The sequence below is a fragment of the Meriones unguiculatus genome, chromosome 18, assembly GCF_030254825.1.
Source record: "Meriones unguiculatus strain TT.TT164.6M chromosome 18, Bangor_MerUng_6.1, whole genome shotgun sequence".
Lineage (NCBI taxonomy): Eukaryota > Metazoa > Chordata > Mammalia > Rodentia > Muridae > Meriones > Meriones unguiculatus.
The window spans coordinates 27124937-27150889 of NC_083365.1; the positions used below are offsets into that span (position 1 = coordinate 27124937).

The 25953-nt window shown below is 38.8% G+C and overlaps 1 long non-coding RNA gene across 1 annotated transcript in view; it reads right to left on the reverse strand.

The window, feature by feature from the left end:
* Positions 1–324: 324 nt before the first annotated feature.
* The window catches only part of LOC132648975 (uncharacterized), a 34486-nt gene continuing 8857 nt past the window's right edge, over positions 325–25953 (reverse strand). Inside the window, exons 2-4 of the long non-coding RNA XR_009587366.1 lie at positions 19736–19833; positions 824–990; positions 325–712 (exon numbers count right to left, since the gene is read on the reverse strand). This is a non-coding gene — a long non-coding RNA (uncharacterized LOC132648975). The remainder of the gene's footprint in view (positions 713–823; positions 991–19735; positions 19834–25953) is intronic.

A 25953-nucleotide genomic window follows, 5' to 3' on the forward strand; every position in this document is an offset into this window, starting at 1 on the left:
TGGTGCTTTGGAAGAAGGTAGTGAGTGCATTTGCACAGCCATGTTTTATTCATGTGGTTCTCCTACACCAGAATATAAGAATCTGCCATTTCTCTAGCCTGAAAAAAAAAATTGTCTATACCAAGGAAGCAGTAAAATTTTTATTCCCTCTCCTGCATTCTTCACTCCCCTTGATGATGTTTTCCACAACCCACTGTTTATATTTTGCTTCATTGGCAGATGTTTCTTTATGATAAAGGGGTGACAGGGAGAACCCCCCTCCAAAGCAGTTTAGAAATTTAGTTAATACTTTTCTGTTCTGTGGCTTCCGTGAATTTGGACAGTGTTATTTGCATGGATCTGAATATTAAAATTACATAGTTCTCAGAAGATGACTGTTCAAATGCTTCTGGTATACCAATAAGGAAACTGAGGCAAATGGCAAGACCTTTTAATACAGTTCCGGATTCTACTGTCTTTATTCCCAAAGTCTGTGCATACTCTGCTTGCTGCCTTACAAACAGTATGGGAGTTCTTTTGAAGGACACAATTCTAATGCACATTTCTCAACTGCATTAAAAAAAAAACTGTTGAGGTTCCCAGTATTATAGTGTAAAAAGCCTAGACCTACCATTTATGATTAAGAACTACACTAGATAGATTTTTTCTATCCTAGTAAAATTAAGTTATATAGACTATGTATTTCTTAATGTGTCCTGTAGCAAAAAGAAACCTGTAAATAGAAAAAAGAAAAAAAAGAAAGAAAATAATGTGTCATTTTAGATAGCTTTTTTTACCCCACAATGTGTGCTCTTGGGCAAAAACCATAGCGCTCACAACTTACCTCCACATGGGCAAGGTGGAAGAAAGTAGTAGGCGTGCAAGCATTTAATTGATGATGGGTTTTACTGTGTTTCTTTAACTTCTCTTCTGACAGCGATTACCCTAAAAGATGCTTGGCTTCCGAGCGTTAATTTCTTCATCTCTAAGCGGCAACCGTAAGAGGACTTGCTGAATGAAGAGCAAACGAGTTAATGTTTGTAAAGCACTTAGAATAGTGTTAATCCCATCGTTTTACATAAGTATTTACTGTTAAGCATTATTTATCAAAAATAATATTGTTGGTGATGTTCTTACTCTATGTGGCCGGGACCATTTATTTGAGTGAATTGAATATACAGGTAGAGTAAATTTTATACTCTACAAGGCCTTACATTAGAGTCTGAGGTTTTATTAGTTAATGAGATAAGGTGTGAATGAGGGAAAACATATATGTAAACTGACCAATCACAAAGTAGTAAAAATAATTTCATTGATGAGGACCAAAGAACAAAATCTATTGGGGACCAACTCCTGACTTCTTTCTTGTGCTAATAATCAATCTCTTCCTATCTGGATTAACAGGTTATCTGTGAAACGGACTTGCAATTGAATTTCTTCTGGAAGCTGGAACTTCAGAGAAACCATCCCTCCTCCTACCAGGTTTGCTTCCTCAGCTCTTTTAATTCTAGGCTGCCAGCAAACAAAAGACCTGCTACATCTGCCTGTTCTTTTCTGGTTCATGACATTTCTAACATGTCCAATACATTTACTGTTTTACGTGCCTTCCCTTCCCTCTTTATTCCTTTTCCTTTTTGAGTTCTTGGGATCATGAATCTTTGTCTTTTTGTTTCCAGATCCATCCACAATCGTTTCCGAGTATGTGTGCTTAATGGAAGGACTCATATGTGAAAGGACATTCCGTTGATTTCACCTTGAACATTCGTTACAAAATATCAACTTTTGCATAATGCATTTCTTGTACCTTTCAAACCTTGAGATGAAAATTGTAGATTTATTTTTGTTATGTGTATGTGTGTGTGAGTCTGTGTGCATGTCTGTGCATGTGCATGCACTTATACACATATGTGCAGGTGCTTAAGGAGGTCATAAGGGTGCAGTGATTCCACAGAGCTAGGGTTGTGAGCCACCTGACCTGTGTACTGAGAATCAAGCTCGTGTCCGCTGGAAGAACAGCACGTGCTCCTAACTGCTGAGCTCTGTTTCCCCCAGCCCAGAAAGCTGGAGATTTTACTGCTGTGCAACAGATATTTGATCTGCCACGTCATGTGAGCACTAATGAAAAACACAAAACCAAATTCTTCTTTTGATGTTTATTAAATGACAGTTTCTCTCAGTGATGCAGGAATGATTTTAATCATTTATTTTAATAATAAACCTCTGTTCTTTTCCCTGTTGTGGGACTCTGCATTGGCATGCCCTTCTCTTTGAACACAGAAAGCTCTAGTTTGGGGGGATGGCAAGCTATTAGGCTTTATCTTATACAATTTTATCAGAAGTTGACTGACTGCTCTTCTCGTTACCTCATGCTGTGCTTATAAGTAGTTAAATTTACGTTTATGTTCTGTCAGTTTTTCATCCCTTCACATATCACACAAACTTAAGTGATAACAGAAAAGACACTATCAGCTCCAAATTCATAACTAACATGCTATTTTTAAAGTTCTTCTTTAACTCTTAAATTGGAGCAGAGTATTATTTTCTAGTATTCATTCTACTTAAGCAATTCGAGGATTATAAATCCCATATAGAGAGACAAGAAATAAAAAAATAACCACTATAAAGACTACAGAAAGTCTTAAAAGCTTTAACAATTATTCATTTTACCATAAAGAAATTTTATCTAAAATAATGTATCCATGACCATGTTACGCCTGGGAATGTAGAATTATACTATGTATCTTCTTCAGTATCTCTCACTCAAATTTTTCTTTTATTTTTATAAAAGGAATTTATGCTTTGGTAAGGAATGTAATCATTAAAATTCTCTTCATATATAACTTTTTTATTTAACTACTCAACTTTTCAATCTGAATATTTTCCTCTAATCATAAGCCTCCTACTTTTCAATAATATTCAGGAAATTAATAGTGACTTAATAATGTTATTCACACACACTTACATGCGCACATGCATGAACACAGATACATGCACGCACGTGCACACACACACAGCATTTAAAAAGACCATTTTGAAGGTCAGACTAAGGAGTACAGTCCCAGAAAGTATGAAACTCAGCCCACTCTTCAGTAAAGGAAACAAATTTCTAACATCTTACAAAATATTAACAAGTAATTATGAAACATTCTAGGGGCTGGAGAGGGTGGCTCAGTGGTTAAGAGCACTGGCTACTCTTCCAGAGGACTTGGGTTCAATTCCCAGCACCCACATGGCAACTCAAAACTGCCTGTATCTCCAGATCTAGGGCGTCTGAAACCTCACACAGACACACATGTAGACAAAACATTAATGCACATAGAAATAATAAACATAAGATTTTAAATGAAATAAAATGAAACATTCTAAGAGCCTGGTGCTTCAATCCTGGCTTCCTCTAATCCTGCAATGTCTCCATCATTGCTCATTGTCAATTTTGATATGTTGGACACATTTTCCTTGGAGAAATTGATTTTTCCTTATTCTTATTTTTTGTTTAAAGTTTTTCCCCACATCTTTAAAATAACATATTATTATTTTAAAACTAGCATAGTAAGGTCAATTGAAGGTACCAAAAATATTCATGGAGGTAAAGAGATGCATTAAAGACTGAAAACTTGTGTGCACATAGTCTTTGAGGGAAGGATAATTGCAAAGTTGAGAAGTGACTAGGTCTCCTCTGAGGAGCTGTCCCTCCCATCCCTGCTGAAGCAGACCTCCAGTCCTTAAGTTCCTATTAACGGCTTGAAGCCAAAAAAAGATTCATTCTCAGTAAGCTAAGAAATCCAGATTTACCTGTGACTTGGTAAAAGTTACTCGGAGACAAGAAAGTGAGTCTCCCTAATGAAAGCTGTCAGGCAGGACTCTTGCTACACTCCGTTGGCATCTGAAATTGCGGCACATCATTCACGCAAAGTCAGTAATCCAACTTTTATGTCCCGTGCTCACTACAGTGGAATTTCATTATTCTACGACCATTTGGGCCTTGCTGGATTAGGCTGTGTACTGCGGCAGCAAAAGTCGTCTCAAGTAGAGAAAATGTGCAAGATCAAACCTGTATTTACCAACTTACTCTGTACCCTGATGTTCAAGGAGAGATGCTTCTAAAAGCCAGAGCCTTATTACCTGAACCATTCCTACGCTGAATAATGTTGAGAAGTTCAATTGACCACATTGAAGAACTAAATTTGTAAACTGTAGTGTTCCTTAATCAAGATGAACGGAATTGGCAAGGGGTAGTTTATATCAATGTAAAACCTTGAAGGACCAGAAGAAACTCTGAGCACCTTTTTGCTCTTTTGATTTCGCTACCCCTGCTACCCCTTTTTTATTTTTAATGGAACTAGAGTAATTTTGTAGAAAAGAGGAATTGTTCCTAGTGAAGGGCCACACAGCCATATTCACTGTATATTCATATATGCTTATTCATTGTATATATTCACTTTGAATAAAAATTATTCACCTTATATCCTAGCTATAGCCCCCTCCCTCATCTCCTTCTAGTCCCATCCTCCTTTCTTCTTCTCCCCTTATGCCCCTCCCCTAGTCCACTGAGATGGGGAGTCCTCCTCCCCTAACTATCTGACACTTGTCTATAGGTCTCGTTAGGACTGCCTGGTTCCTCTTCCTCTATGGCCTGGCAAGGATCCCCTGAAGGGGAAGATAGAAAGACCAGGAGGGGACAGGAGCTCCACAAGGAGATCAACAGAGCCCCCAAACCTGGGCCCAGCAGGGCCTGCAGAGAATGATGCTCCAACCAAGCACCATACATGGAGAGGACCTAGACTCTCTGCTCAGATGTAGACCGTAGGCAGCTAAGACTCCATGTGGGTTCCCTAGTAAAGGGAGCAGGGGCTGTCTCTGACATGGACTCAGAGGCCAGCTCTTTGTACATTTACTTTAAGGCACTGGCTCCTAAAGTGTGTTTGCACAGGGAAGCATGGACCAGGCCCAAATCCAGGCTTAAACACTCTCTCCTTGTTATCACCTCGTTAAGCTCCCAGAGTCAAGGCTGTGCCTCCTACCGTCACAGGTATGGGGCCACTAATTAAGAAGAAGGGGCTCATTACCAATTCTCATTAACATCAATTGGAGTTTTAAAGCCAAATCCCTAGGCTGAAAATTTACCCCCTTAATGTTCAACACAGGTGAACGAATAAAATCATTTAAATGCCTGTATCATGGGGGAGTGCAAATGTGCTCTCCAAGGATGAACAAATTGCTCGCTGCAGTCTGGCGCTAATCCTATTGCTCAGTAAAAGGCAGGCAGAGCTTTGAAGAAAAATATAAAACTGGAAAGGGTGATAGGGGTGGAAAAAGAGAGAGTCTGACAGGGAAAGGTTGGGGCGGGTGGGGAAAAGGAATGCGGAGGGGCTAAGGGGATGCCCAGGTAATTATCTGAATATATACTATTTCCAATAATAGTGTAAAATATATACCATTTCCAGCAACAGTGTAGCTGGAAAATAGTGCTCAATAAATATTAGGATGGATAAGTGAAGGAGTAAATGTCCACCCATATGTTTTAATAAATGTTAGCCTGCTGAGGAATGCTTGATTCTCAGACTGGTAAGGATTCTCGGAATTTGTCTGAGAATTTTCTGGATCATATTCCTTGGTTGTACTCTGAAACTGTAAGAGCCAAATAACACCTTTATTGTAGGGAAATGTAAAGAGAGAGAGAGAGAGAGAGAGGGAGAGAGAGAGAGAGAGAGAGAGAGAGAGAGAGAGAGAGAGAGATTTTTAAATGCTTTAAATTGGTGAGAAAGTTACAGTGTCTGGTATTGGGTGGTGTGAGAGTTTGGTTCTACTGCTCTCTGGTGTGTGAGATTGTCCTTGGGAAGACAAAGAGCTTCTACACTAGACAACACCTCCTTGCTTTGTAACTGCAGAGGGAAACAAGTTTTTAGATGGAGTTCGTACTTTCTTTGTCAATTTTCTCTCCTGACCTCAATGTAGACAACTCCAAAATATTCATAAGAATAATATTTGCTTCCAAATGGTATTCACATTAGGTTACTATTTCTAGTTTTACAAAATTGTGAGTTATATGACTAATTACTTTTACAAATTGTCCACCATTTAAATCACATTAATAATATGAATTGTGACTAACCTTCTACCAAATTATTAAGCACTTGAATTTTTCAGGCATGTCAGAGTTCTTCATGTGACTGTCAATAGGAGTTACAAGGTTATAGACCCCTGTAGCAGGAGGGAGCCTTCAAAGCCATCGAATTAAATGCCACACTTGACTTTTGAATTTCAAAACTTTAACAGACTTTACTAGGTTCATAGGACCCTATTTAGAATTTTAGTTCCCTGCCCCCTTTTAGCATCCCTGGGATTAACAGTTGACTTGAGACAGCTCTTGTCCCTTCCTTCTGCCATCCCAAACTATCTTGGTTCAGGCTCCAAAGCTGTTTTTAATTTGCCATTAATGAGAGTAAAGGAAACCGTAGGAGAAGCAATATAAGAATGGATATGAGCGCTCCCTGCTTTTCCTTAAGACAGGCTTGCCTTAGCACCATGTAGGCATTAACTTTTTATCTGTTCACCTGCTCAAAGACTGAAAGACAGTGATGATGGGGTAAAAATGCATCATGGGATGAATAAATTGTGTGAGTTAGAGAAGAGAAAATGAATGTGCTTGTGAAAGAGCGAGCACATCAATCAGCGGCTGCATGGCGTTTGCACCAGTGTGTCCAGGGGACAGCTCACCAATCAATCATTCAGAAAGCTTTGCTCTAGCTTTCAGGAGGGAAAAAAAAAAAGAGAGTCGACCCAAAAGTGTGATAGAGCAAGCCTAGCTTTTAAAGAGGTCATTCAAGGGACTCTCCTGACTTCCAGAAAGGAGGTAAGGGAAGGGTACGAAATGTCTGAGAAAGCTGTAGCTTAGCATTTGAAAATATTGGCTGCTTATGAATCTTTACCATTTTATATTGATTCCAAAGCATTAATTAATATTATTCTGTATATCCTAGCCTTACCTGAACATGAAATATTAACATTTGTATATAGCTTCCGTCTTCAAGGAGTTTAAAAGCTAAACATATTTATGCTTCAAAGCTTTTGCCACTGTGCTGACTTATAACCCAATGCTGTTGTTTTTCTTGAGCATTAAACATCCAAGCATTAACTGAAAATATTTTAGTTTTATGAATCATTCATCAAATAATTATTGGTCTCTTGTAAGATGATATATTACTGTCTTGAAGTAGTTCATAAACTGTTAAGACAAATAAAAATAGCTTATAAATAATTATAATATAAATTAAGTGGAGTTAAATGACAGTATTATTTAGGAAACATTGTTTATCTAACATTACTAAGGAGATAAGGAGAGAGAATCACAGAAACAGGAGGAAAAGTTAGTCCCGACACTATCAGTGCTGAGGGGCCAGATCCGGGAAGTAATTCCACCAGTCACCCAGTTCTCAATAGCACTGGCTCTTTGAAGGTGCTGTATCATTTGCATAACTAATTAAAGCAAGAGGCACATTGAAATGCCATAATAAAATGTTGCCCAGTAGTGAAGAAAAGCAGCTGCTACTGGTAAACTCCTATCATAAGCAGGAATATTACTTTCTGTAAAATCTCTACAAGGTGTCATAGCTTAATGGTCATTTCATGCTGGATTTTCAATTCAAGAAAATGAAACAGTAGGTAGGTGTGGCGAACCTTCCAAGGGGCGTTGCAGAGGACAACCAGCTCATACTAAGAGGTATCCATTCCAAGCTAAGGACAGCAGACAGCGGTATCATTCATGACATATGGTCTTTGGCACTGAAGTTAGGGTGAGGTGTTAGGTACTGTACTTGAAATCATGAACTTGAGAGCTGAGCAGAGAATGTTTCACTTTTGCCTTTGTTATCTGTTAGCTATGTAGCCAAAAATCTCTGTCATCTGAATATTAGCTAATGTCACCATAAAAGACAATGTCAATTTTTACTTCCCTTCGGTGTTCCTTTACCACTCTTGAGATGGAAAACAACTTTTTCTTTAAAAAAAAAAATCTGATTTCTTGTAATTTGCTACAAACTCAACTGTTGCCCCACTGGCTTATAAACCATTTTGGAGCATGGATCTTTCAAATTCTCTTAAGACCTAAATAGTACCGTGCACACATTTAAAAGTGACTTGATTTAAAATTTCAAGGTTATCTTAGTCACTGTTCTGGTACTGGGAAAAGTCACCATGACCAGGGCAATGCTTACAAAGGAAAAATATATATTAGCTGGAGACTAGCTTATGGTTTTACAAGCTTATTCTGTTATTATGATGGTGGGGAGCATGGCAGCAGGAAGGCTGGCATGGTGCTAGAAAACTAGTTGAGAATCCTGATGTGCAGGCAAGGAGAAAGAGAGGAGAGAGAGAGAGAGAGAGAGAGAGAGAGAGAGAGAGAGAGAGAGAGAGAGAGAGAGAAAGACAGAGAAAAAGAGAGAGACAGGCAGACAGAGACAAAGACAGAAAGGAGAGAGACTGGGCCTATCATGAAATTTTATATCCTTGAAGCCCATTCCCATTGACTTAGTCAGTGTTCTCTTGCCATGAAGAGACACCGAAACCAAGGCAACTCTTATAAAGGGAAGTGTCTAACTGGGGAATCCTTACAGCTCAGGGATTTATTTCATTGTCATCATGGTGGGAAGCAAGGCAGCCTGCAGGCAGGCATGGGAGAAGAAGCAGAAAGTTCTACATTCTAATCACCAGGCAGGAGAGAGAGAGAAAGAGAGAGAGAGAGGGGAATCAGAGACAGAGACAGAAATCAAGCCCACCCCCATTGACATATTTCCAACAAAGCCACACTTTCTAACCTCACTCAAGTAGTGCCACGCCCTCTCTCAAGTAGTGATCAAGCATTTGAATATTTGAGTCTATGAGGGCCATTTCCTATTCAAACCATCCATGCTGCTTCCTGGCTGCCATTGGCTTACAGACATACCACGATGCAAAATGTTTTCAGTCTACCTCCTACCTACTGTAGTCCATAACAGTTTCAACACTGTTTAAAAGTCCAAAGTTCAAGTTCAAGGTCTCTTTTGAGACTTACGACAATCTCTTAATTAGAACACTGAGAAATCAAAATAAAAAAAAAAAACAGATCACATACTTTCAGCGTACAATGTCACAGAATATACATTACCATCTTAAAGGGGAGAATATAGTGATGAAATACTGGACCAAAACAAGGCCCCAAACCATTTCAGAATACGCCAAACTGTAAAACTGCCATGTCTGATGTCAAAATGCTCTTCAGATCTCCACCAGCTTTGTTGAATGCAACAAGCTTTTCTATCTTGGGCTGGTTCCATACCCAATCTGCAGCTTTCCTTACAGATACTCCATGGCTCTGGCATCTTTGCTCCAAGGCAATCCAGGCTTCACCTCCACAGCTTCTTGCTGTGGGCCCTCTGGGCCTCCATGCAGAAATACCTGGTCTCAGAGACTTCCTTAGGAATGGAGGGAGACTCCATAACCCCTTTCTTGTATCCTTGACTCTAACGTCAAAACCATGTGGCCAAAACTGCCCAGGTCCACTTCTTGCTAGGGCTGCAACGTGGTCCCTTTGCTCAAACACATGTCTACCAGATTTATGTTTGCAATGGTTTCCTTCACAGTCTAAGTCTAGCTGCCTTGCAATACACTCTGTAGACCAGACTGATCTCAAACTCAGAGGTATGCAAGCCTCTACTTCCCAAGTCCTGGGATCAAAGGCATGCAGCACCATGCTCCACCCTAAGCTTTTCTTTTCTTTTTTTTTCAAAGTATATTACTTAAAATATATATACACATATATAAGCACATTATAGCCTGATCCCAGCCCCCTCCTCCTTATTTTCCCAGTCCTGCCCTCATGCCCCTCCTCCCATTCCTCCCTTTTCTAAGGGGTACCAACCCACCCTGGCTAGTCTGGCCTCAGTGGGAGAGGATGCTCTTAGTCTTACGCTTTTCTTTAATTCTTTTTACAAGTTAGAAGCTTAGCTGGGTGGTGTCTTGCCCTGAGGTAACCACTTCCTTTATTCCATTTAGCATCAGGCTCTTTTTTAAACTTTTTATCACCTTAAATACGGGATTTAGCTCCATTACACTTCCTGGGGCTCCCTTTCTCCTCAAACTGTACATTTTGTCACTTTCCTTGCTCAGCTTGCTCAGTTCCATTATAGATTTGCTAAAGGTAACCACTAATAGCCAAACAACAGAGTTAATACTAGGCTTCCTTGAAATCTCATTTGCCAATGTCATTAATCTAAAAACTCTTCTGTTTAGCCTCAGGCAGACTTTTCAGACAAGGGCAAAAAGGCAGCCATATTCTTCACCAAAATATTACAAGAATGATCTCTAGGCCACTTAGGAGTATTCTTCTCCTCTGAAACCTCTTAAACAGACTCTGCATTGCTCTCAGCACCACTGTCTTCTCTGCTCCTTTTAGTATGACCTATGAAGCCCAACTTAAAGCATTCAACTACTTTCCTAATCCAAAGTCCCAAAATCCATATTCTGTCAACAGGAAACATGGTCGGACCTCTAACAGTAGTACCCCAGTCCCCATCCCACTGGTACCGACTTCTGTCTTAGTCAATGTTCTACTACTGTGAAGAGACACTATGACCACAACAACTCTCATAAAGGAAAACGTTTAATTGGGGCTGGCTTACAATTTCAGAGGTTTAGCCCATTATCATCATGGTAAGAAGTATGGCAACATACAGGCAGACATGGGGCTGGAAGAGTTACTGAGTTACGTCTGGATCTGTAGGCAGCAAGCAGAGAGGGAGATGCTGGGCCAGGCTTGAACACTTGAAAACCCATGGCCCACTCCCAGTAACATACTTCCTCTGTCAAGGCCACACCGACACCTACAAGGCCACATCTCCTAATACCTGTCAAGAGGCACGACTCCCTATGAGCAGTAATATAAATGAGCCTATAGGGCCATTTCTATTTTAGAAACCACATTGTATATCATGAAAACAACACAGAAAAAAATGTTAACCAGATGACTGACAGATTAGGGTTGCATTGCTTTTAAGTAGAAAATGTTTGGATCTTAACTCAGGTCTTACTCTAAGGGCCCACATGTTTTATGATTCATGCTATATTTGAAGCATTACAGGCTTACAATGAAAACATTCATAATCATATTTTATCAGAAAAATAGTGTCTAATGATGAAAATTTTAAATGGTACAATGTTGTATTTCTTCAGGCATTCTTGACCTCTTAATCATGTAGCTTTGCAATGCTCAGGTTCAGATTCTTTAACAACTGAACAAATGATATAATTTGGGTGAGCTGCTGAATATCTAATTTTTTTCACCATAAACTATACATGGTGAGATTTATTGTCAACAGGACACATCAAGGGTATCATTACAAATGGTGTATAAAACTGTTCCAACCTTGAAGACAATAAATAACTAAACATCTTCCAAAGGACATTCTTGAAGTCAAGCAACTACTCCTATCAAATTATACTACTCCCATCAAATTATATCATATTATATGCCTCCAGATAGGACATCAAAGTCATACATACATTCCTAATGTAAAACAGAATTAGTTGCTACCTACCTATAACAGTTTTCCTAATGTATAATCAAAATATGGCAGATTCCTTATGGGATTCCAGGGCCAACATTGTTATTCTATTCCTGTGTGACAAATGTCAGCAAAATACAATTTCAACCTTGACACTTTTCCACCACTTATGTTAGCCTAGATATCTCCTTTATAAAATGAATTATTTTATACTGAGTATAATGATTCTGACTTCATATGTTGCATCACATCATATATAAACTGAGACCAAAAACCAGACAGTGTATAGTCTTTTTAGTTATTGTTTTACACACACACATTCCTAAAAACACAAATATAACCCACTTAATCAATACATTACTTGTAGGTCTATGCTTTCATAGATGTACCCAAGGCTCAGGGATCATTGTGGCAGAGGGGATAGAAAGATTATAAGGAGCCAACGGAACAGGGAGTTTGCTGTGAGGATGTGTTACTAAGGAATCTCAGAGGTTACCAGCATGACTGTCTAAACATGAGCTAAAGAAGGACAGCAATAGACATACTACAGTGATTATGGGAGAGCTCACTAGGCCTCAACCCTGCACAAAAACTTCAGGCAGCTAGGGAATGCTGAGAGTAGGTCTTCCCAAGAGAAGAGCACACCAACTGGACATCCAGCACTTAACTTCTTTATTTTTATTTTATCAGACACTAAACTAAGCATATAATGGTAGTGTTATTTCAGTACACAATTAGTTGCAGTTTTAAAAATGTTTTTTTTTTAACTAAGAAATATACCACAAACTACACTTTGAAGGCACACCCAGTAGTTCTTAGGCTGAATACCCTGAAAAAATATATATATTTTCCGTGACCCAGAAAGCAAATCCATTGCTGTGTACCGCATGCTATAAATAATAATAATAAGAAGAAGAAGAATGCTTTAAGTGGAGGCCTGGTGTATACAAGTTCAAGCATTTAAGAAATAATCTCTATTTTAAAAAGTTAAAATCTAGACACCAGTAAGTTTTATAATTTTGAGGTTTTAAAACATTGAATATTTTGGAGAACATTCGCAGACTCAGAACTGAATTTTTTATAGAAAGTCTGTGAGATTTCAGTACAGTCTGTTTTCTCTGGAGCTAACTCAAATTAGGCAAGGGATAAACCTCTCCTCCTAGGTCTACTGTTTCTCTTGGACCTTTTCTGCTAATTGGCTGACCCTTGCAAGCAGATGGAGGAGGCTCCACCTTGGAATCAGGCTTTGAGATGCAGATTTGCATCAAAAGTCATGAAGGAGATGTTCATGACCAGATAGGGAAGGGAGCTCAGAAATGCTATACTGAAAAGTCCCCAACCAAGGCAAAGGAACCAGGCATTCCTACCTACGGATCAGGGAATGTCACCTCTGAGCATCAGCACATTTTGTTTTGTTACACTAAAGAGAGACAAAAGCATGAACTTGGTAAGAATTGGGCCTGGAGCAGGATGTGGGGGCTCATGACAGTAACCCAAGCACTTGAGAGTGAGAGGCAGGAGGGTCACAAGATCAAGGCCAGGCAGGGGTGTGTAACAAGTATAAAGCTGCTCTGGACTTCATAACAAGACAGTCTCAGTAACAACAATGAAACAAAAACCTTCTCCTTGAAAAGACAGCACTTTCATTGACTATTCCAGCTTGTCTTCTGGAATCTAGAGGTAGAGCTTGACATATGAGTTAGGTTTTTTTTTCTTTTATATCAATTGAGAATATTTTGATTTCAGAATTAAGAAACTGATAAGTCTTTCACCCAATGTGGCTTGATCCAGCGTTCACACAATACCAATGTCCCACCTCTGCTTGTTTCTTGGGTTTAGTTCCAGCAGTTCCAGTAACTCTCCTCATGTCCATGACAGTCCAAGCATCATGTACACATACTGCCAAACCCAAGCAGAAAAGAAGGAACCCACATCCAAATTCTCCCAACAAAAACACTCAACTGGTTGCACAGATCCACTTGAGAACATGTGGGCAATTGTATTCCAATAGACAGGGTCATGAAAATGCTGTGTGTTCATTGGCATAAGCTTAAACCTACTATATGCTGATCACCAATCTTGCTCCTGTCTGTGCGCATAATTAATATTTTTCAAATGCCATTGTTTAAACTAGATGATGTCATAAAGGAAGAGGAAGATACATGCTAGGGTGCTAGAAAAGAAACCAGCCACTTTCTCATTCTTATCACAAGCTTCAATTGTTTATATTCTGAACCTAATTCATTTCAGGCTACATATATAGCAGTGTTTCAGTGAAGTTAAACCCAATTAGAATTAGAGTGGAAAGAGAGGCAAGGAATGCCTAGAGCTTAGATGATGGTACATTAAACATGGGGTATGCCTCCACTACTGGCACCTCTTCGCTTTATCCTACAAGACACTTATTTCTATTACTTAGAATTTCCTTGGGTTTAATCCAGGGCTAGACTGAGATTTAGTCTAGCAGTCATATGACTATTCCCAGCCATCGTTTCTTTTATTCACTCAATAAATGCAAAGTATAGTAGGCCCTCCTCTGTACACTGAAGTACAGTGGTTGGGACTCAAGAGAGAGCTAAATAGTTAAGCGAATTTGTTGTTCTTGCAGAGGACCCAGTTGTATTCCCAGTATCCACGTGGTGGATTACAACAGCGTATAACTTCAGAACCAGGGATATTACATGGTAATACATTTTCAGGTACTGCAAACAAACTCGGTGCAGATACACACATACACATAAAATAAATAAATCTTTAAAAATTAAGTACAGTGATAAAACAGTGGGTGCTTGTTGTCAATGGAAGGTTGTGCACAGTAACAAATGGACAGACAGATTAGCAAGATTCCCTTAGAAAAACAATATGTATCATGAATAAAACAAAACTAGAAATGAACTTGAGGTTGAGAAAGCAGAGCATTCATGTGAAGGATGTCTGATATGACATTTGATTGACAAGAGGAAGCCAGCAACACAAAGACCCAGGGCAAGGCAGTGGGGATATCATGACAAGGATAGAAACAGGAGTAAAGGCAACACATAAAAAGAGAACAAGGGTGAGGGTGGGGTAAGTGATGGGCAAGGCAGGCACAGTCAGGGCACTGGGCCAGACCCTGACATGAGCCCCATGTCAGTTTCTGCTCTCCTCCAGCTCTAATTCTGCTCTTGAGAAAGAGGCTTTTGAAGTACTGGAGCATCCACAAATCTGATGAATCTTGATGGTTTGTTTTGCACACCGCTTATTTCTTCTCTTTATAAGTTTGGCATTAAAAGGTCTTAACTCTGTCCTCACTTTTTTTAAAGCATATTTATTGTGCAGACTTATAAAATGAGTGCTTTTAGATTTTATTTTCACAAAAAGAAACCGTAAAATTTTGTGTCATCTCTGCTGACTTAATAAAACAACACGGGCACGTCTACATGTCAATACACACGATACCCCTTAATTCTTTTAAGGGTTGCGTCATGTTTCTGGTGGTAGGTCTGTGATAATTCATCTGCTGTCTTCTGAAAGATAACTGGATTGTTCTTTAGCGTTGTAAGCATTTCTGCAATATTCCACACATCCTCGTTTCTTCTTCCCTTCTTCCATCTCACTCACCAACAAAACCCCGACAGTCCCAGTTAAAACAAATGTCTTTGCATTCCTGTTCAACAATTTATGTAGGATGAATTTCCCATTATGGAGAAAATATGAAAGTTAGGATAAATATTGTTAACTGCCTATGAAAATGTTGTACCATCCTCCTCCCACACTTGGCCAGTGCTGAAACCTGTCAATCTTCTTTTATATTTGCAAATGTGATAGAGAGAGAGAAAAAAAAAAACAGAAGTTCTTATTTTATTCATCCACAGACTTGGATCATTCTTCTTTATTCCTTGAATGCTTCATCTCCAGGTTCATTGCCAATTCCTGGTAAATCAATATTCTCCCAAGGTAGACAGGATCATCTTTCTAAAACTTGCCTTAACTTTTCTTCACCCTAGATCACTATCTCTAATGCTTATAACATTGTCATCTGCAATCACCGTGAGTCCCCTCAGCCTACTTTCAAGCATCCCATTCCCTTTGCCACCTCCTAATTTCTTCACTTCCTGTATCATTCATGCTGAAAACTATCATCATTACCGCTACTGCATGTCCCCATATTTGGGGGCTCAATAGTGACACAAAGGGAGACTGTCTTTGGTGGTAAGGAATTGATTAGGTGAATTATGGATGTCCTGGAGAGACAGCATGGCTTGGGGTTTTGAGGAGTGTTTAGACCTACACGGCATAGGGAGAACACCTCTTGTAGGTTTTAAGGGATGCCCCATGCCATGCGGTTGATGAGCAGCCCACTGTACATCTTTGTGCTCAGGTCGTCTCTGAATTCTTGGTGGCAGGGGGAGGGGCAAAGGATTGCTCCCTCAGTTAATGTGTATCCAACACAATGGATATGGAATAGGTAGGCACTTGTTGCTTAGCACACTTGGCATGCCTCCTTTGGATAACTGAGAACCCTGAGACACTCCTAACAAGGTGCCTATAATTATCTTGCTTCAGTAGGAAGTAAAGAGTTAGCTATGAGGATGGACAAAGAAAAGACATGTCCTTGGAAAACATGACCTGGGAAGCCCCTATCCCAAGCCTAACATCAACCCTGTTCTGATAATTCTTAGCCTTCTTTCCTGGTTCAACCTTTTCCAGGACATGTCTCAACATACATGGCTATGATCACTCCATGTACATCTTTCCTTCTCCCACTCCTTCATACTCACCAACAGAACCCGACCCCAGCTAACACCAATGCACTGTCCTTTTTTTATCTGTGTCCAGACATGTAGAAATAGCAAAAACCAACCAGACAAACACACAAACAACAAACCCTGTCATGCTACCTGTCTTCACTTTGTTTTTAAGAGCATTGACCTTAAACAGTACCCTGTACGGTCTCAGAATCTGACTGTGTGCCCTAGACACTTCACTCTCTGACCCTCCTTCATGACTAGCCCACAGTTTCTCCTTGATGCCCAATGCTTTCTTTTCCTTTCAGTCTGAGCTGATGTCCTGATTCACTAAAATAATAGAAACAACAGAGGGAAGCTTATTCTTGTCACCCACATTTAATACTCTCTGTGTCTTCCTCCTGTTCCCGCAGATGAACTGTCTCTGCACTGATCCTAGGCCAATTTTCAGTCAAGTGAACTTGGAGTCATAAATAGGGATACTGACTTGGGAGTAGCTCAAGCTTGCACATGGGCTGGGCAGAGTATGGAGTGACAGATCTGACATCGGTTCGCTCACACACTGACATCAACAGGATCTAAGGCCTCATGTCATCTTGGGAATATTCAGGGCCCATAGACCGCATCACAAAGTTGAGACCTTACAAAGTAAAATGGCTTTCCAAAAGACAAGTACATTCTTTTAAAAAACACTGACAGTCAGAGAAAAGATGGAAAACAGTGTATCAGTAGTTTCACAAGACCTCGTTTTTCATATAAAATTAACAAAAAATTAATAAAAATGCGTTTGGGTTTTAAAACTTTATTTAATTTTATTTTGACAGTTTCATGCTTGTATGCAATGAATTCTACTTCATCTGACCCAGGGTTAGCCTCCTTCTCCAGGGAAACCTTTTGTTCAGAAAAAAAAAATCCCCTTACTTTCATGCCTTTTTTTCTGTGTAGACCACTGAGTTTAATAGTATTGTTTGGCTGAGCAAGGTGGAAGGTTATGTACTGGACATAGACAAATTATTAATTGTCAAACAGTGAAGAAAGTGATACCCCTTCCTCCAGTCAACATTAGCTGCCAATACACCTTTGGGGATAGGCTGGGTTTCACAAACCCTTTCCTATCCATGATGAACTATAGAAGGACCCACATCTCTGCAGGTCTTGTCCATGTAACCACATCTGAAGTGAGTTCATGGGGACATCACTGGGGTCAAGTACAGAAGATAGTGTTTTATAGCTGTTTTTCTCAACATCTGGCTCTTACAATTTTTCTACTTCCTCTTCTGTGAACTTCCCTGAGTCTTGGGGATGGAGCATGGTAGCAGGTATCCTATTTAGGACTTAGCCTTCCATAAACACTTATTTTGACTAGTTCAAATTTCTGTCTTAACTGGCATGCATTGAAAACATCTTTTCTGATGAAGTTTGATATATATACTTATCTACATGTCTAAAGATAAGTATTTAGAAGTCAGCTTAATACTATGTACGTTTAGCAAATGGTAAGTTCATCTTTACCACCTAAAAGCTCCAAAGCCATGAGTCCCTGGCCTGGTAGTTTTCAGAATTATTTCCCGTCTTTGGAGTGGGTCTTGAATCTAATCAGAAAGCCTTTGGTTATTCCTATAAACATCCAAGTCAATGTTATACCAGTAAGCATATCTTACCAGGTTGACCATTATTCTAGCACACGGGGCTCATGGCTGTGTAATACTGTTATTGGCTTTTCTCCTTCAGTGGCCTACATAGAGCCTTCTGGCACTGTAAGTGCCAGATCAATACTCACTTGATTAAGCCACATTCTTTGACCAAAGCATGTGACATCTTTAGTAATAATACCTTACTATCAAGTTCTGGTGGGCAACCAAGGATAATGATAAGAGCCTCTGGCAGGGGGTCTCTAGAGAGCCCTCAGCCAACAGCTTAGAGAAGGGAGTTCACACTTGGCCATGGGATATTATTTAACAATCTCTGGCTTCTGAGGAAAACATTACTACCATGTAAGGTATCTTCATTCAAGCTCTTCTTTTTTTTTTATTATGCTTTTTATTAGGTTTATGAAATAGTAGGTTTCTAACATAGTGTTAGTCATTGTTGCCTGTCCCCATTCTCTTTTTTATACCTCCAGCCCCCTTCCCAGCTTAAACATTCTTCCCATCATTGTCTTTATCCCTTTCATCCTATATGCGTTCCACACTCCTCCACTGCTAACTACCTATTTTCCTACACCCTATAATCCCTTACTAGTTTCCTTCTACAGCTACCCAGGTTTAAGCATACAAATCTAAGGTTCAAAACCTAGGATCCATATATGAGAGGGAACATATAGAGTGTGTATTTCTAGATTTGATAACAACTTCAATTGTTATAATTTTTTCCAGTTCTGTCCACTTAACTACAAGTGTCACAATTTAACTTTGCTTTACAGCTGAAAAAAAATCCCTTGTGTATATAAACCACATCTTCATTTTCTATTCATCACTTGATAGACAAAGGGGCCGATCCATTTCCTGGCTACTGTGAAGCAACAATGACCACTGATGAGTAGGTATCTCTGAATAGTATATAGTATCCTCTCGGTGTATGCTAAGGAGTGCTATGCCTGGACCACATGATAGTTCTATTTCTAATTACAGAAAGTTGTTTTTGAAAAATGTGACCAATGCTGTAACTAGAGAAGAATAAAAATATATGTAATAAGTTAAATTGAAATAAATAGTAGGACTCCAGTAAGCTTTCTTTTTCAGAAAATATTGCAACGTAAAGATTATTTTTAAATGTTTCAAAAATATTTTAATTTGCTGTTATTAATGTAATTTTTTAATATTTATTGAGGAGAAAATATTTTTCTCTTCAATTTGGAGATTAAGAGATGATGGTAAAAACAAGGAAAAGATGCTGATTGTTGCTTTGGGGAGCACCTGTCCCTTATTGTATAATATAATAACTCAAAGCCCCTAGTTCGAAGACCCATCGGTATCAGTCGTTTCCATTCTGGGCTCAGTAGGGGTGAAGGAAAAAAACAGAGAACAATCTGTGTACACGCTGGCTTGATGGTAAGCAGCAAGCAGCAGCCAGTAAACTCAGTGACACACACATGTGTTTAAACCATAAACAAGGATGGGAAACATCTGTGGTTCTCTGAAATAGACAATAAAGCCCAGAGAAAATTACTCACAAATACTACTTATATGGCAGGTGGGCTCAGGGGGCATTATCAAAAGTAGAAATCAGATGTCCCTCTGGAATTTGAGGGACATAGGCTATCAGGGAAGAAAACCTAGTAGGAATATAGATACATTAAACTGAAACTAGGGTAGTTTGGAAAAGCTGACCCTGTTTAGAAACAAAATTAGCAAGTGGTATTTTGTTTTTGCCAAAAGTAGAGAAATAGAACATGAAATTGGATGGCTTAGAGAGATGGCCCAGTGGTTAGAAGCATTGGCTAATCTTCCAGTGGCCCCAGGTGCAATTCCCAACACACACAGGGTAACTTACTAACTCCAGTTTCAGGGGATCCTGCACCCTCTTCTGGTCTCCACATGTACCAGGCATACATACAGATGGTGCACAGACAAACATGAAGACCCATATACCTGAAAAACAAATAAAACCAGAAATCCAAAGCAACCTCTACACAGAAGATACTTTGGAATAAAATACACATTAAAGGAGGCATGAATTTTTTTCTACTGACGCTTTAGGAGATTGATGAACATTGAACTTTATGAAATAATTCATAAAATATAAGACAAGGAATATGATTTTATAAAAAACACCAAAGAGAGAAACTAAGGGAAGACATAACCACAAAAGATAATACATTTGTTTTTAAAAACGGGAGAGAAATGCAGCAATGTGGAAATCCCAGGCTGCAGTAGAAGACAGGACTGTGAAAACCCAGACAAAAAATACAAGACCAAGAAGATTCTGAAATTTAAAAATAGAAGCATATATGAGCACAATGAAAAATTAATGTATTTGCATTATATGCTAAAGGTAGGAATTGGGAAACAGAATGAATGGTCACAAAAATTTACAGAATAACCTCAAGGTGTAAAAAAAGACTCAAATAAAATTTTGCCCATGTTAGAAAAAGTTTAGAAATAATAAAATTTCTTTAAGTTATTAAACTTCAAGAATTTTTTAAAAAGTCAAAAGGTCAAAGAAAATGGCTTAGTCATGGTTCCACTTAAAAAGCTGGGTCTGGGATTGCATGCCTATAGTTCTAGAGCTGGGAAGCCAGGACCAGGAGGCTAGGTGGTGCTTATGGTCCGGCTAGGCTACCTGAATTGTGAGCTGTGGGTTCAGGGAGAGATTCTGTCTCTAAAAAATCAAAGTGGAGAGTGATTAAGAAAAGATACCTGGTGTCAACCTTGGTTCTCCATAAGCACATGCACATACTTTCAGAAACATGCGCACACACACACCCCCACCCCCACACACACAGAGAAACAGAGACAGATAGAAATGACAGAGAGACTAGAAAAAAAGCAGATCACTTAAAAGAGAGGCATTTAGGAGTTGAGTTTTTTTTTTCACATTATACATGTAAAGACAAGTGAGCATTTTTTGTAGAATATTTAAGTTAAAACTATAGAACCATGAATATTAGGTGAATTTTCTTGAAGGAAAATTAAGCTATATAAATGTAAATGAATCATCAACATCTAATTTCATAACATTTAATTTATTCATATCTTAAACTTCCACTTTCAAAATAACATATTAGATGGTAGGGCTGTAAGATAACACACGAAAAAAGGATTCAGTTCAGTTAAAAATTAAAATAAATAAGGAATAATATTTTAATAAACATATGGTACATAAACTATTGAGAATAAATGCATACTAAGAAAGTATTCCTCTCCTGAAATACACATGTAACTGGACATCCTGAATTTGCTGAAACCCCATGTAATAGAAGAAACAACTTCCAACATAAAATGACAAAACACTTTTTAAAAAAGAAATAAGTAGCCTTTAAAATGCACAACATTGTTAGTCACTGGTCTCAGTGTACTATCTGACAAATGCACTGTAAGAAAGGGTTTGGTTTGGTTTATGGTTTGAGGGTGTGGTCCATCCCACCAGGGAAGGCATGGGTGAAAGTCAAGTGCAGAAAACAAAGCTGTGAAATTCAGTGTAGCAGAGAGTAGGAGTGGAAATGTCTCCGCAAGTGAGGACTCTTGAAGGATTATATCGTTCGTGAAAAGATGGGCTGATAAAATATGCTCACTATTTTTCCAAAAGGTAAGAATTAAGAAACTTGAAAACAAGAAACATGTCCGCTCTGGTTTAAGCCCCGAGTAAAAATCAAAACAAAACAATTTCTCTGAGTTATGGTAACACAGGAGCTCTCCCCAAAACAAATTTGGACTTCTGATCCTGGGAAACTGAAAATCGACAAATTAAAGTCATTCTAAATTAGTAAATTGATGGTGTGAAACAGCCAGAGAAGACAAACATAAATTCCCTCCCAAGAAATGTGCAGAGAGAGCCATGCCTGCCATTAGTTCACTCCCCAAAATAACAGAATGCGTGGGGAAGCAGCCATCAGTTATAAAACAGTCAATGAACACATAAAGATAATGCCAAGAAGAGCAGAGCTGCAGAATTAGAAGCCCAGGAACGTCTTTTTTTTCCTTTCACTTAATTTTTTTAATCGATGTGTATTCATTCTAAATAGCGATTGGTTTCATAAACACACTCTCATTCGAGGATATTGTGAACATTAAATTTGTTCACTGCTTCCGGGCCTCCCATTCTTCCTCCCTCACTCCTGTCAGTCCATCCTCTTCTCTTGGGCAACCTCATTTCTAGTTTCTTCTCATAAGTTAAAATTAATTTTTATATTTAGATAAAAATCTAAGCCCACAAGTGAGAGTAAACGTGGAATCTCATCTCTCTGAGTCTGAGCTATTTTGTTAACTAGCAGCAATGACATCAGCTTTCCTGAAAAATGTTTTAACTTCTTAAAAGAAAGTCGTTTTAGAGAGTAAATAATAGTTATTTAAAAGACAGTTTTAGAAGTGCAACGAATATTGTGACCAAACGGTTAAAAATGTAGTAGAAATTCTAAGAATGACTGGGTACAGTGGAGTAGGCCTGTAATCCCAGATGTTTGGGAAACAGACACAGGAGCATGACAAGTTTGAGGTCAGTTTTTGAGACTCGGGAAGACTGAGCAGAGGAGTAGACACCATTGAAAGAGAGAACTAGTAAATAGAAAGACAGAGTTAAGGAAATTATCCAGACTGAAGCACTATAAGAGAAAGTAATGGGAAATATAAGAAATGGGGATTTCTGATACAGGATACGAGATCGGTGCTGTGGAAAAAATACGAAAGAGCATAAAATCTAAAGCAGTTCTTAAAGAGATAATCCTAGAACTAAGTACAGTAATTTTTATGTAGAACAAACAAATTCACAGTTACACATATGTTATTTTAATCAACCCCAAAGATAACAAGAAGCCTTTAAAAGAAGGCTTTCTGAGGAGATTGTATTGATCAAGCTTTCCAGATGATAATTTTGCCACATTTATCCTAATTTAAATGCCCATATCCTTGCACCTTGTAATCCTATTGCTACTTTATTCTTAGAAGACAATCCTATAACACTGGTTTTAATTTCTATATATGTTACAACAACATTTGACAGACAATCTAACTAGAGATGGCAGGAACACAGGAAATAAATCATAAATCATAACTTAATAGTGCTTTGGGCTATTATGTAACAATGAAGGCTGTGATGTGTGTATATTCATGTTTATTGGCAAGGGCATATCTCTAGAACCAATCCACCATCAATGAACAATACATATAGTAGAAGAGTATAATTCAAATAGTTCCTCTCGTGTGTGGGTGTGGCTATCTCTGGATATCCGGGTTTCAGAGAATTTTCTTCCCCACACATGGAAAGAGCCATCACTGTACCTGTCCTACTTTCACTTCTGTTGCTGTGATAAAATACCTTGACCAAAAGCAACATGGGAAATAGGGGGTCTCACAGTTTCAGGATACAGTCTGCTATTTCAGGAAGCCAAGGCAGAAACTTAAAGTATCAGTCACATCCTTGGGCAAGAGCTAAAAGAGGCTAAACACATGGAGCCTTGCCTGCCAGCCTAATTCTCAGCCAGTTTTCTTCTCTCTGATCCTGTTCAGGATCCCCTGCGTAGGGAACGGGCTCCCCATGATGATCTGAGTCTTCCTACATCAGCCATCAAGACAATTCCCCACAGGCTTTCATGGATCAACCTGATCTAGATAATTTCTCATTAAGAGTTTCTTCCGAGTGGCTGTCGAGGTAGCTCAGTGGCTGAGAGTGATGGCTGCTCTTTCTGAGAGCCCGACTTTGTTTGGTTCCTAGGCCCCACATATGATGATTCACAGCTGTCTGTAACTGCAGTTCCAGGACAGCATCATGATGCTTTTTTGGGGTCATCTCCAGGAACTCACACATACGTAGCAAACACACACAAATAAAAATCAATCTTACTTTTTTCCCTGATGATTCTAGATTATGTCAAGTTGACAATTCAAAATTACCAACACAATAACAGAGAAAAGTACAGCATAGTGAGGTCCAAGAGAACCTACGAAGTTTAATTTTAACTCCACTGTGGAGTTCTTATAGATTCTGTAAGGGAATGGGCAAATTGATTTAAGTGCCTTATTTGTTAGTCTGAATTAGGAAATCCAATTCGTCCTGTCTTCAAAACTCAAAGATCTAGATACAACTGCCTGATTGTTTCAGCAAAGCAGTGGATAGTAACTGTGATTTCTCACTAGCAGAATATGAACAGTATTTATGGCTTTGCAACAATCCAATGACACATTGGGAGAGCCGAACTACCTATAGCCCTGGGCTGCATCAATGTTCTTTCTACGATTCAGAACTGTTTTATTTACCATCCCCAAACATATTTTTTAATTACTTGCCGCAACATGGTGATAATTCCAGTTTTGAATGGTGCATATTTCTCATTATGAATCTAAATACACAGAATGTTTGCTCTGTTTTCAGTCACCACACTGTGTGAAATGGTGTATTAAAAATAGTATGACATATTTGCATATTTATCAGTATTAGAAGCCTCACGGAACAGTTACTGCAGATACACAGCTGTTACTTTTCAAGTAATTTGAAAGGAGCTGTGTCTCCTCCCCGATGTAAAATACACAGGTGTTCAGTCTGGGTCAGAGGAGTTGCAGGGTTCTCAAAGGAATATAAATTTTTAGTCACTCTGTCCAAATGGCAATTTTTTTAAAACCTAGAATGATAAACTTGTTTCTTTGCCAAGTCAGATATTATACATTGTAAACAGAAAGTAATTCTGGGAGTGCCTACGAATTATGGGTGCGTATATTTTTATAGAGAAGGTTTACCTACATTGCAGAGCACATAAAAGAACATTGCCCTATTTCAAATACCCTACCGAACAGCCTGCTTTGTGACTTCACATGCCAATTCCTTTTGGAATAATCCTTTCCTTCGTGCTCACGTATGTATGTATGGTGTGTGCATGTTTGTATGTGTGTCTACATGTATGGAGGCATGTGGCCATGCCCTTGCATGTATGGTGACCAAAGGGTGATGTTACATGCCTTCCCTCATGACTCTATCTTAGGTAGGGTCTCTAGCAGAATCCAGAGCTCATGACTTGGGAGCCAGGTTTTTTTTCTGGGGAATCCCTGTTTTCAAGTGCTGGGATTAGAAGCCTCCTGCAGTCCAGCTTTTGTGCAGATGGGGATCTGAACTCTTTTTGCCCTGACGAACACGTTATCCAAAGAGCCATTTCCCTAGCCTGAAACATTTCCTGTCTTCATTACTGCTAATAGAATCGTAGTAATTATTTTTAATCATCAGGGAAACTTTATTCCTCCACAATGTTAGATGCGTTATCTTAGCAGTTGTCAGGAAAGAGACCAAAACTTTAAAATCATTTATATTAAATTTCAGTGTGTCTAGAATCATAATGTTTCTTTTGGTTTTTAGAAAGATGTTTTCTTTTTAGCTCAGTGATTCTATTGCATGTGGCTGATTACCATGCCCTTCAAGTGACCTCAAGTTATCATTTTAATTTTTCGGGTCTCTTTGCCTGTTCACTTTTTATATTTTCATGACGTATAATCTTCCTGCACAGCATTGCACCACATAAGCACTTTTCCATGCAAGTATACTGTATGCTGAGGGTATTTCCCTTATACCTTCTACTCCATTCCCTTTCTTTCTTAAAAAGCTCATAAACATAGCTGAAGCACGGGTCTAACATTTGCAGTTCAATTTCACAATGTTAACTAAATAAGAGAGGATTATCATACATTAAACGAAAAGTTTGCCACTTTGCAGCATTAATCCCATTAGAAAAAGATAATTCCTGTCTAACTCAATCAGCAAGAGGTCTTTATTTCTCAAAGTACTAATTGATTAGGTTCTCATTAAGGTCAAAAGTACACTTGGCTGACCAGAGGCAGCCAATTAGCAGATTGTCAGCCATGCTTATTTACATTGACTGAACATAATGGTGGTTATCGGACTGTCAAGTCAGAAGGTCACTGAATCTGTCATGCACTTTGCCCTCCAAAAGGGCAGCAGTCACTCGGGCACCAGAATGCATTTATAATAAAGATTTAGCTTTATAACTTATTGACTTAAGTCACTCTTGGAAAACAGGTGTTTCATTCTCTTTTGACAAATATATCATTTCT